The 13,022-nt window shown below is 40.2% G+C and overlaps 1 protein-coding gene across 3 annotated transcripts in view; it reads left to right on the plus strand.

Moving 5' to 3' along the window:
• Nucleotides 1-246: 246 nt before the first annotated feature.
• ZNF334 (zinc finger protein 334) overlaps nucleotides 247-13,022 on the plus strand; it is a 59,680-nt gene continuing 46,904 nt past the window's right edge. For 2 of the 3 annotated variants that reach the window (XM_088789085.1, XM_074317304.2), the window contains exons 1-3: nucleotides 247-2,630; nucleotides 4,844-4,995; nucleotides 5,329-5,430. The gene's annotated coding sequence lies outside the window, so the exon portion shown is untranslated. The remainder of the gene's footprint in view (nucleotides 2,631-4,843; nucleotides 4,996-5,328; nucleotides 5,431-13,022) is intronic. The other variant, XM_074317305.2, reaches the window with a different exon arrangement.

A 13,022-nucleotide genomic window follows, 5' to 3' on the forward strand; every position in this document is an offset into this window, starting at 1 on the left:
GGCTTTTCCGGCGGTGAGTAATGCAGTTTCTAGAAGTCATTTCGGCGTCGCCTGGCCGGGTGCGAACTCGAGGCGAAGCTGGTGCACCCACAAGTTAGAGGAAAGTCTGGCGGAGACATGGAGCCCTTGGGGGCGGAGGGGAGGGCGGGGCTGAGCGGGGAGGGCGGGGCTGAGCGGGGGGGCGGGGCTGAGCGGGAGGGCGGGGCTGAGCGGGAGGGCGGGGCTGAGCGGGAGGGCGGGGCTGAGCGGAGCTGGCCTCGTCTGCGGAGGGTGGGCTCGGGCTCTCCGCGCGTCCCCCTGGAGGAAGCACCTGAAGCGGGTTTCCGATGGTCCCCGAGAAAGGCCGCGAGGGCCGCGCTGCGCTCCTGACTTGCAGGCCTCATGGCGTGCGCTCTGTGCTCCCCTTTTTTTGCCTGAAGAAGGTGCTCTGTGAAGGTGAAGGGTTCGTGCAGCCAAATGGCTGAAATCTGATTCCGGAAGTTCCATTGATGCTCTTGGATGTGCAGCCTGCGGGCTGGGTCGAAAAGGACTAGAGCGCAGAAGGGAAGGAATACAACTGGATGATGACAATTACATGTTCTCGTTATATTAGTTATTTTATACCAAGTCTTTATTAGACGGAAGCTGTGAACCACAGTTGAAGGGCATGGCCAGGGTGTTGATTTGACTGGAAAAAGTGTTCAATGAAGGATTTGAGGGTGGGAGACAGGAGGTGTTCACAGCGTTGAATGAAGTTTTAAGAGCTTGATTGTTTGGGTTCATATCAGGTCCTACGCATGTTATTTAGAGTCACCTTTTTCCCTCATCTGTCAAACGAGCATAGGAATAATACTTGCCTCAGAGGGTGGTTCTGAGGTAGAATGAGATAGCGGTTGTGAAGACCAGTATAATGTGCTCTCGATAAGTATCCCCTGCAATCGATGTTACACAGATTTTTACATGTCTCACTCAGTACTCAAGACCAGTCTGTGGCTGGCATTACCAGCCCTGTTGGAGCACATGTGCAGAGAGCGAAACCTCATGTGCAGAGAGCGAAAGTGATTTACTCACTGGTGAATGACTTCAGTTTTAAAACAAGGTTTATTTTACTCCTAGTCTCATGGTCTTTATAATATACATTCCCCTCTTCCTACACCCATTGGGTTTTCTCTGGCACAGTGAAGTAGTTAGCTATACATTTTGATAATCACACTATTTGACCTATTTTCTTAGATCACAAGGCATAACTGAGTCTTCTAGTTTTTTCCTGCCTTCTGTAGTGTTGTTTCACTCCAAAGCATCCCGATTAGATGTTAGAAAAGGCATTTGCACCTTGGGACTCCAAGTGTAGGCTCCAACTAATGGAAATGTGGCCCCTACGCCCACCTTGAAACAAAACCAGAAGTAAAAAGCAGACGGCCCCAGGAACAGGAATCACACCTGGAAGAACGTATTTCTGAACTGAAAATTCACCCTGGAATTTCAGCGTGGAAGCAGAATCCCGGAAAGGAACAAATTCAGGTGTTACTGGGCCAGAATTTTCCTCCCCAGAATGAACATAGTCTGGGTGGTAACACCATATTCAGAGACCATTGATTATTGTAGCTCAGCAAAGTGTTCAACTTTCAGAAGAAAGCTATGAGCTGCAGTTGAAGGGAATGGGGAAAGTGAAGATTTGACAAGGATAGACAAGGAAAGACACTTTATTGGAGGATTTATGAGTGTGGGGGTTGTATAGAAGGGGTACCAGGCATAGCTATGGAAATTATTTCTCGTCACCTCCTAAACACATGTCATTCCCTACAATCTCCATTCCATCTGTTTATTCAGACCATGTCCATCACCACACTTGGGATTCACTGCATTACGCCCTAACAGAATCACATGACAGAGGGAAAGAGAAGTTTTTTGAACTATTACTTTTGCCTTATTTTAAAATTAGGACTTAGAAGGTAAATAGCTTATCCAGTCATGAAGTTTGCTAGTGAGAGAGCCAGGAACTGAATTTAGTCTCTTGATTCTCAGGTCAGGGCTCTGGCCTCGACCACATTTAAGTTAAAACATGTTTCTTAGCAAAAGGTCCCCTTGAGAAACTTTAAGTAAGGGAGACCAAACAAGAAGATAAAGATACTAAAGCACTTTCCTTTTTTCTGAGCTCCTGGATTATCTGACCTCAAGTGGCAAAAATATAGGAAAATAGGTAACTGACATAATATCCACATTTTCCCATGCCAATATTTTAATCCTAAAATCAATTTAGTGCAGTAATATTCCAAATTTTGTATATATTCAGTTTTGTTCACCCAATCTATTACTGGACTCAGGTTATTTTTAATTTTTTCAAAGGCATATATTGACAGTATTTCATAGAGAACAATTGTTTACATTCACTCAGTATGAAAAGTTCTGTGTGACCATTTCAGAATTGTAAATGGACAAGTGGATAGTCCATCAACATGTTTCCTGTACCTTCCAGTACTAGATTGGTCAAAGGGCCAGTTTCTTAAATGGGCCATTTTCTTGGTAGGTAATTGTAAGAGCTGCTATGTTCAAATTCTCATGATGCCATTTCCCATTCTTCCTTACCCAGCCCTGGGATCACCATTCTTGGCTCTTTTTCTCAAGAGCATCTGAAAATGAACAAATCCCAGGTAAGTTGTTTAGGGATCTACTACCCACGTTCTATAGTAGATTTCAAAGTGACTTATAGTAGTTTGTACATTCAGATGAAATAGTAGAAATATATAAAATTGAGAACAGAAAATCAGATCAACACTGGAAAGCTGACATAAATATACAGAAATCGTATGTTCCCATAGGTTTATTCAAATTATGCCAGAAAGGCCCAGACAATATGAGACAGGTCTTACATTGGCCATGAGTATGCTTGTCCTGTTGTTTATATGTGAACATTTTCTTAGGTGATCTTTGAATAAGTGATACAGAGGCCAGTCTTGCCAAAACAGTTGTGAAAGAAATGCAGTCGTTTTCCAATGACTTTTACATCCAGGCAAAGCACAGTACAGTGATCAAAAATGGAGTTAACATTAATACGATGCTATTATTATCTGTCTTATTCAAATTTTGCCAGTTGTCCCAACTCATTTCTTTTTCAGGGATTCAACCTAAGATCCCACATTGCATTTGGTTGTTATGTCTCTTTAGCCTCCTGCAATATAGGACAGTCTTTCTTTGTCTTTCATGGCCTTGATGCTTTATTGGCCTCTTGTTTCGTAGGGCTCATTCTAGTTTTCCCTTTTTCTTATTTATAACTGCTTTGTCTGACGGGGATAAACCTGGCTCTTACTGTCTACATTATATTTACTGCCTTGCTCATTTAGGTATACACATGCGGTAGTTTAAGAATCACTGATTCACACCCCATGTGAAAAACAAGATCCCTAACTAGAGTATTTTTGTGTACAGTTCTTATCTTTAGCCTTACGGAATGTAGTCAAAATACTCTCCTCCAAAATTATTTTGCTGCTTCTTCATGCTATCTACCGTAGCTATGTTATTTCACTGTAATATACAACAAGTCCGTGAATAATACTGTTTTGTTCAACATTGTTTTGTTATATCGTTGATGAAATGCCATAAGAACTTAACAACCTATGAGTGGTCAACTCCTCTTCCTCCTTCTCATGTAGGATTGAGTCCCTCCTTCCCACCCCCATGGGAATGACCTGTGGTCATGTTTCAGAGTGGTGTCCTAGTTTTCTTCCCCTCTAATTTGACCTTTAAGCCATTTTCCATTTTTCTGGAGTATGAGACAGCAAGTGTTTCCTTTAAGGACCAGATAATAACTTCTTTTGATTTTGCTGGCCAGAGATTTTGCATGGTCTCTGTCAGATCTACTCAGCACAGCTATGATAACAGTCATAGGTAATGTGTAAACAAATGGATCTGGCCATTTGGCTCTCTGTGGGCTAGATTTGGCCCAGAGGCTATAGTTTGCCGACCCTTATGCTGTAGAACATTGCTTCTAAGCTAAAGATTAGCACACAGAATGCCAGTCTTTGCTAACAAATAGCTCTTTATGGATTTCCATTATTCACAACAGTGGTCTCCAAAGTGAAGGCTACGGAGCACCCCAGGGAACCCTGGGACTTCTATTTACACTGGTATTTTGGCTAAAAGAATGAGAAAGCAATTCAGTTTTATTGACACTAATATGTAGCTCAAAGTAACTCAGATGCATTATAATTTCTAAGTAAAAGTATGTGCTAGTTGTACGTACATGCATGTTTTACTCATGTGTTGTACCATCCAGAAAATTTCAAGACTCTTAGTTATAGAAAAAAGTCCCTCTTTTCTCTGCCCCCGTCCAGCTCCTCATTATCCTTTCATACCAAGATATATGCAGTGCTCTGAACTTTCCATGTGTATTTCACACCTGCATATATTTCTTGATGCTCACATCCCTCCATAAACACACTATTGATGTTTCAGGAATAAAAGTATTACCCCCTCAGGGAAGACGGGTAATAGAAAATGGAACCAGCTTTCTCCTTTTGAGATTCACCTTTTATCTTGTACATGTGTCCATCATTGCTCTTTACTGAAGATGTATATTTCTATTTATGCCACCCTATCGAATGTACACTCCTTGAGGATCATGCATTGCATGTGAGTGAGTCATCTGAGGGATTAGAATAGTTCTAGGGACGTGGTATAAGCTCAGTACATTTTTAAAAATTAATTTTAAAAAATGAACACAGTGACAGGATATTTCTGATTTTTTACCCTCCCGTATAGTATCTATAGCTCCATTAGCCGTGACAGCAGTCTCCTTATATTTGATGTTCCCGTGTATTTTGTGTCACTAAATTCTAATTACTTCGGATTAAACATACTCTTTCAGAGATTGGTTTCATTCCGTGAGCAGACTGAGCTCCCAGGAGGAGTGGCAGCATCTGGACCCTGCCAGAGGCTCCTGTACTGTGTGCTGTGATGTGATGTGATGTGATGTGATGTGATGTGATGCTAGAGAACTATAGCAGCTGGTCTCAGTGGGTGAGTACCGTTTCCCTGTGTGACTCCCGAAAGCATGCATTTGCTGTGTCACAGAAACATGTGGGATTTAATTATTTAGCTTTACGCGTCAGGGGAGCAAGATGATTAAATCCTTTTAGGCAGTAGAAGTGTGTGTGTGTGTGTGTGTGTGTGTGTGTGTGTGTGTACACGTGTACTCACTGCCATCTCCCCACCTTTCCCTGAAATGTTCTAACTTTAGTGACATTGATAGAATCTTCATTGCACAGTTCCTGAAGCTGTACTTACTTCATCCTTCAGAATCCCTGAGTCCAAAGAGCTTGGTTCACGTTCTTTATTATTCCTCATTAACAGGGCATCTATCGTGTTAGCAAACCAAATGTGATCTTCAAACCAAATGTGAGCAGGGAGAAGAACCATGAATAGTGGAGGAATTCTCAACTCAGAACTACTCAGGTGAGTAAGTGATAACCGAGGAGGTGGAAACAGTGGAAACGAGAGTTCCAAGGTGGTTAGTGTTCATAGTTGGCATCTGTGTAATGTTTCTCAGGAATCTGTTTTTATAGGCCCCAGACTTTTGGAAGTAATTGACGATTAACTGTCATGCTAGAAATACCTGAAACACATTGTCCCTGAATAAGTGTACTCCTTCTTTCATTAAAACTTATAAAGCTTTTCGACGCTAAGTTACCTCTCCCTAGAGTCTAGTCCCTCCCTCACTGCACCTTGAACTTTATTTCTGTGGCATTCCCTGTTGCCTACCTGACCCCCCCCCCCCATTGTCACAGTCTTGTTGTATCTTCAGACATTCATACAGGAGAGAAACCCTATGAATGCAGTCAATGTAGAACATTTTTATATATTAAATCAGCTCACGTTGCACATCAGATAACTAATAGAGGAGAGAAATATATGTAATGAATGTGGAAAATTTTTCTGCTGTAAGTCAATACTCTCTATACATCAAAGAACACAGGAGCGAAACGTGTGTTTAATAAATATGGTAGAACATTCATGGTGAAGTCAAACCACATGAGAGAATGCACACAAAGGAGCGTCTTTATGAGTGTAATGAACATGGACATGCCATCAGCAAAAACCCAACACCTTGTTGAACATCAGAGAGCTATATGGGAGAGACCATATGGAAGTAACAAATGTGAGAGAACCTGCTGCCAAAAGGCAGCCCTCACTCACCGTCAGAGAACACACACAGAAGACAGATCCTGCGAGTGTAGTATATGTGGGAAAACCTTCCGGAAGTTCTCCTTCATTGAACATTAGCGAATTCACATCATGGAGAAGTTATGAATGTAACGAGTGTGGGAAATCCTTCTGCCATCAGTCAGCCTTCAGAGTATATTGGAGAATTCTGCCATCAGTCACCCTTCAGAGTATATTGGAGAATTCTGCCATCAGTCACCCTTCGGAGTATATTGGAGAAACCCTTTGAGTGGATGAAGTGTGGGAAAACCTAACAGTTGTGGACTCACACTGAGCATCAGAAAATACATACGGGAAAAAACATGTGACTAACAAATGTGAGAAAATATTTATTTTGTCACAAATCAAACTTCATCTTCTATCAGAAAACTCATAAAGAGTGAATTCCAACAAAGCAATGACCAAAAGAACACAAATCAAATAGTTTACACAAGGCTAACCCTACATAAGCACAGAAGAGTGAAATCTTATCAATTAATATGAAAAACTTTTCTGCCATAAATCAACCCTCACTCTAATAGAGAACTCACACAGGAAAAAAAGTGTGTTTAATAAATGTGGTATAACATTCAGTGTGAACTGTGGAAACATTCAACATTTCTGACATGCTAAGTATGCTTCCTTTTTAAAATAATGAGACAAGCATTATTTAAATTAATTGATTTCTCTTGACATTGTTACTTGACAGTGTATGTTGCAAGGTATGAAGATTTAACCTCTCTTTGTTTCAAATCAACACCAATTTTTCCTGCGATAATTGAATACAATTTCCCAGTTTTAAATTCCCAGATTAGACAGGTTGGTTTTTGTCTTTTAACTGTGTGCATAGTTTAGTAACAGACTCCGATCCCTTTATCTGCAGAGGTAGCATTAAGAGAACTAACCATGTTACTCCCTCTTCTCACAGTGGGTATACCCCAGATGGGCGTTAGATAAAGCTGAGCTAATGAAAGCCCTTCCTAAGACCTTTATAATGGGAGAGAGACGTAAGTTAGCCAATGTGTGGTCCTGAAGCTTCCAGCAGCCATGTTAAGAAAACAGCAATTGCAGTAGCGGAAACGTGCAGAGGTGAGCATATTTGAGCAGCAAAGAGAAGTCTGATAATGTTTGTCTCCCTTATGTTAGTAGTTCCTGATACCCTGTTCTATCAGTAGTTTGCTTATGTCAACCAATAGGCTTTCAATTTTTTTTCCTAATCAACATGTCCCTAGAAGTGTTCTTTAGAATTCACTTATTAAATTCTGAGAACAGAAAAAGGCCTCTGTAATGCCAATTAGAATTACGTTATATTTATATATGTAGTAAGTCAGGATTGCCATTAAGTTCGTAGGAAATGTTTTCGCTTCAAATCCTGATTTCCATGAGTGGGACTTTTCCCTAAACCCATTCCTGGCCTCTGCCACATTATACATTCCACCCCAGGGAAGATGAAGTGGGTTTATCTAATGGGTGAAATTGGCATCTGTATATGTGTTTGTGTGCGTACATACGTGTGTGTGTGTGTGTGTGTGTGTGTACGTGTGTGTGCCAGTCTTGCTCTTTTTCTGTGAAACTTATTCCTAGTCACTTCAAAGGTTTGGTTGCTCTTATGAATGGGATTTTATTATCTTTCACTTTAAAACTGTAATCTTTACTGATGGAGTTTAAAAAAACAATTTTTGTAGCAAATTTTCTACATTTATCCCTCCATTTTAATATTTTACTTGTCCTTGTAAAATTCATTATTTTTTATAAATGAAACTGGTGGATTGCTTTGCATTTTTTCGATATTTTAAGACATTACATACAGGGTGTATTAGTTTTCTGGGGCTGCTGTAACAAAGCATCACAAACTGGGTGGTTCAGAACAACAGAATTCTGTTGTGTTACAGTTCTAAAGGCTAGACGTCTGAGAACAAGGTGTTAACACCTTGTTGGTCTACTCCCTGCTGAAGGAACTAGGGAAGAATCTGTTCCAGGCCTGTCTCCTATTGATAGGCCCATGGCTTGTGGCAGCGTAACGCCAGTCTTCACGTGGCATTCTCATTGTGTGCATGTGTGTCCAAATCTCCATTGTACTAGTACAAGGATACTAGTCATATTGGATTTGTGGCTCACTACTCCGTTATGACCTCATCTTAATTACACTTGCAACAATCTGTTTCCAAATAAGGTTACATCCTGTGGTACTGGGGGTTAGAACTCGAGCATCAATTTTTGGGAGACACAAGTCAACCCATAACACAGGGTAATGTATTAGTTATCTCTTGCTGTGTAACAAATCACCCCAAAACTTAGCAAGTTAAAGACTTCAGTAAACATTTGTGAGCTCATTCAGTTTCTGTGGTTCAGGAATCTGGAAATGACTTGCCTGGGTGGTTCCAGCTGCAGATTTTCCATAAGTGTGTTATCAAGATGTTGATAAGCCTGCAGTCATTTAAAGACTTAGGGTGAAGGACCCATTTCCACAGTGGCTTCCACATGGCTGTTAGGAGGAGGCCTCAGTTCCCCATCACATGGACTCACTTAGGGCGTTAGTGTCCTCACAGCATGCTGGTGTCCCCCAGAGTGACTGATCCCAGAGAAAGCAAGGCGGAAGCCATAATTTACCTCGTAACCTAGCTGTCACAATCCCTGTCTAGTCTGGTCACACAGATCCTGATGCTGTGTGGGAGAGGAGCACACAAGGGCATGAATATGAGGAGGTCGGGACTGCTAGGCCCATCTTAGTGGCTCGCTATCACAGGTAATCACGGAAAAGATGGAGTGGTTTCCGGAACTATGGAGGAGACACACTGGGAACAGTGACCACAAACAACTCTTTCAAGGAGTTGTGCTCAAGGTAAGCGAAATGGCCTGGTACCTCAAGGGAGGTATACTGGGGAAGGAGAGAAGCTGTAGGTCTGGCTACTGTCTCATGCCAACAAGGAGAATCAGCAGACAAGAAGCTTTTCAGAACAAACAAAATGCTGTCTGGTCTGCATGTGACCCCCCCACACACACACACATTCATATGTTGAATCCTAACCCCCAGAGGTTATGGTTTTAGGAAGTAGGGCCTTTGGGAGGTGATTTGCGATTAGTGTTCTTATAAAAGATCCCTCACCCCTTTAACCTGGTAAGGACATAGTGGGAAGGTGCCAGCTCTAACCAGGAAGAGGGCCTTGATCTTGGACTTCCCAACCTCCAGAACTGTGAGAGAATGTCGGGGGTTTATAAGCTATCCAGTCGGGTATGTTGTTGTAGCAGCCCGAATGGACCAAGACAGCTGCTTCTCTACCTCCACCCTCCATACTTCACAAAAATGTCCTTTGTGACTCACCCTCAATAGAAACATACAGGGAAGGGAAGGGAATTCTGGTAAACATTGCTCAGCCAATAGCAATTTTTTTCTTAATTATGTGGTTTTAATATTAAAATCCATTTGGAAAGAAAAAAGTTCTGCTTCAACTTTTCAATCAGAATGTCTTGAATAGTCTAACTTTTGCATAATGGCTATCCATTTACCCTTTTTCAGGTAATTGGAGACTTATGGCTTAGTGGTAGGACATGGCAACAGATATAAAAAGGAGAAGAATATATGTTAGGAATTTTTATTGGGATGTAGGCTCCTATAGAGTCTGCTGATGGCAATTTTGGAATTCTAGACTGTTCTGAACAAGCTATTCTACTCTGTCCTATTAACCTTCTTTTCCCTTTTCCTTTAGAATTAGCAGTGTGACCCTGCTAGGAACCAGGTTGGAAATTCTTAATACGTTTAAAACACGTAAAATAGTTCATTTTTAATTTTACTCTAACCCAGTATTTTAAGGACCAAAATTAGGGGTAAGGGGCCCAGTGCACAATTTTTTTTAAATCCCAATAACCATTTCCATAGTTGTATTGATAACATTTCCTTTGTACTCATTTTTAAACTTAGCTGCATTTTCAGCTTATACATAACTTGAAACCTATAAAACTATAATGTGTCTGTTATTTGCAGAAAGTATATCTTTTTGCAATATGTGTATCTTTTCTTAGAGATAAAAACACCTAAGGAAACTAGCAGACAAGGAGGGGCCACATCTTGGGTTAATACAACAATTTAGCTCGATGGCAGCCACTGTACTATCTGGAAAAGCAGAGAAAGCGGAAAGATGAGAGAATGATCCCCAAAGAAGAAACTCAATATCGTCCTCCTGTCACTTGCTATGGATTGAGGCCAGTCCTAAAGAAACTTCTTAGACTGTGCCTGTGCCACTTGGCTGAACAGGGCTAAGTTGCCACCAATGATTATGGGAACAGATTCAGGAAAGTGTAATTAGATTTCTGACACAAGGCCTGAATGTATTCGACGTTACACACCAGTGTTGGCATATTATTAGAAAACTTAGCATTTATTTATTAAATCATACACGACATCAACTTATTTCAAATAAGACAACACTATAAGTAATAGATTCTCCATGTCCTGAATTGTTACAATCTCTCCATTTCCTCTTGGTTCTCTGGATACATCTAAGAATGGTGCTAACTACTCAGGGAGGCAGGATGTCTCCAAATTTTATCCCTTTAGAAAAAGCAGCAGAAACCATCTTATCACCCACCAATCCATGACAGATTTTTCATTATCCACTGGCAAAGTTTCTACTTCTCTAATAGTTCTAATTCCAAAGAGACAGCTTTACTTTTCCTTACTTATGCTTAGATAAGGGTTCCATCCTCTTCCTACATAAGTTTACAACTTCAGAGAGCTACCTCTATTAAAGATACGATGCTGTGCATCCAGTGGTTATGAACAGACAGCAAAATGAATATGTTCTTTGCACTGCACCCTTCCAGCTGCCTCTTAACCTGCTTCTCACTGTAGGAACTAATTTCAAGTTTTGGTTGGACATGTTTAGTCATTTTTTGCTCAAAGAAGTCAATGGAATATATAAAGTACATTTCTGATCATATCTCCCTGTTCCTTCAACATGTGTGTCTTTGTATTTTTAAAATATTCTGTACAGGATGAATTCATGCAAAAAAAAATTGGGCTTTGACTAAAAACCTTTGCATTTTGATCTCTTTGGTTTAAATTTACAATTTCTAGTAAAAGGTGATTTATGAATACTTTTTTTGCATCTTCTATATATTTTTAGAGTTTCTTTTTATCATGAGTCTTCTGATGTCGAGAAAGTTTTGAGTTTAGGCTAAAAGCTTTTCCACATTGATTACATACAAAAGGTTTCTCTCTCGCATGGATTTTCTTGTGTCTATTAAGATTTGACTTATCGTTAAAAGCCTTTTGACATTCACTACATTGATAGCGTTTCTCCTTAGTATGTATTCTCTTGTGTTGGTTAAGGTCTGAGCAATAGCGAAAGGCCTTGTCACATTCATTACATTTAAAGGGCCTCTCTTCAGAATGAAGTTTTCGATGTTTAATAAGGTTTGAGTGATGGCGAAAGCACTTTTCACAAACGTTACATCGGTAGGGTCTCTCACCAGTATGAGTTCTTCGGTGTCGAGTTAGATCTGAGAAACGGACAAAGGTCTTTTTACAATTACTACACAGGTAATGTTTCTCTCCGGTATGTAGTTGTTGATGGCGGTTAAGATCTGCGAGTTGAGAAAAGGTCTTTTCACAGTTATTACATGAAAAGGACTTCTCTCCGGTATGAATTTTTTGGTGTTTATTAAGATTTGAGGTACTTTTAAAGGATTTTTCACAATCATTACATTTGTAGGGTCTCTCTTCAGTATGAACTCTTTGATGTAGGATGAATTTTGAGTAAGGACTGAAGTCCTTTTTGCAATAATTACATGTGTAGTGTTTCTTTCTCATATGAAGTTTTTGGTGTTGACTTTTTTCCATGAAGCTGTGAAAGGCCCTACCACAAAATTTACAGGCAAAGAGTTTCTTTTGAGTATGAACTATTTGATGCCAAATCAAGCTGGGTTTCTTGCCAACATGAATCCTCTGGTGTGTATTAAAGGACGAGAGAAACCTAAAAGCCTTGTGACATACGTCACATTGGTATGGTTTCAGTTCTTGGTGCGTGCCCTGATGTTGTAGCAACTTGGAAACTCTGTTAAAGGTTTTGCCACACTGGTTACATTCGAAGTGTTGATCTGGAATATAAATTCTTTGGAGTGTTGTAAATGATGAGCGATGCCTAAAGGCCTTTGCATGTTCACCATATCTGTGGGTTTTCTCAACCTTGTGAATCCTCTGATGTTTGGTAAGCTGTGAGTTGTCCCAGAAAACTATGCTGCAGTCATTACATTCATAACACTGGGCAAAATTACGAAGTTTTTGATCCTTAGCATGGTGAGTACTTTGTCTGAAGGTATTCACAGATTCTTTAAGGGCATGATAATTCACCAATGCTGGTTGACATGCTATTAGGAAAACAACATGAGAAAAACAAAAGTAAATTTGGGCATCGCAACAAACATCAAGATAATCAGTAAGTGGGGTGGAGGGAAGAGAAATATTCAGTGACTGGGGAGATTACAGGGGTGGGTGAGAAGTAGAAGTTTGTGAGGGTAGAGGATTAAGAGAGACGTGTTCTCCAAATACCATACAAGAGTAATTTAAGTGAACAACATGTGGCCAATGAAAAATTTCTTTCAATTTGAAATACTTGTATTTCTGACTGTAAAAACTGACTCATCGAAAATTTAATTCCCAAAACAGAAAAACTTAAAGAATCTAAAAAGAATCACGTGAAAGTCCCAGCATGAATTAAAGTTTTATTTTCATTAAGGTCTTTTAAAATATCTCTGTATAGATACAGCAATTTGTGAAAGTGATTGTACTTTAAATATTTTCCTTTAAACAGCTAATTGGAGAATCTTTGTATGATTAAATATAAGTC

This window comes from Rhinolophus sinicus, chromosome 13 (assembly GCF_057876585.1).
Source record: "Rhinolophus sinicus isolate RSI-liver-muscle chromosome 13, RSI-T2T, whole genome shotgun sequence".
Taxonomy (NCBI): domain Eukaryota; kingdom Metazoa; phylum Chordata; class Mammalia; order Chiroptera; family Rhinolophidae; genus Rhinolophus; species Rhinolophus sinicus.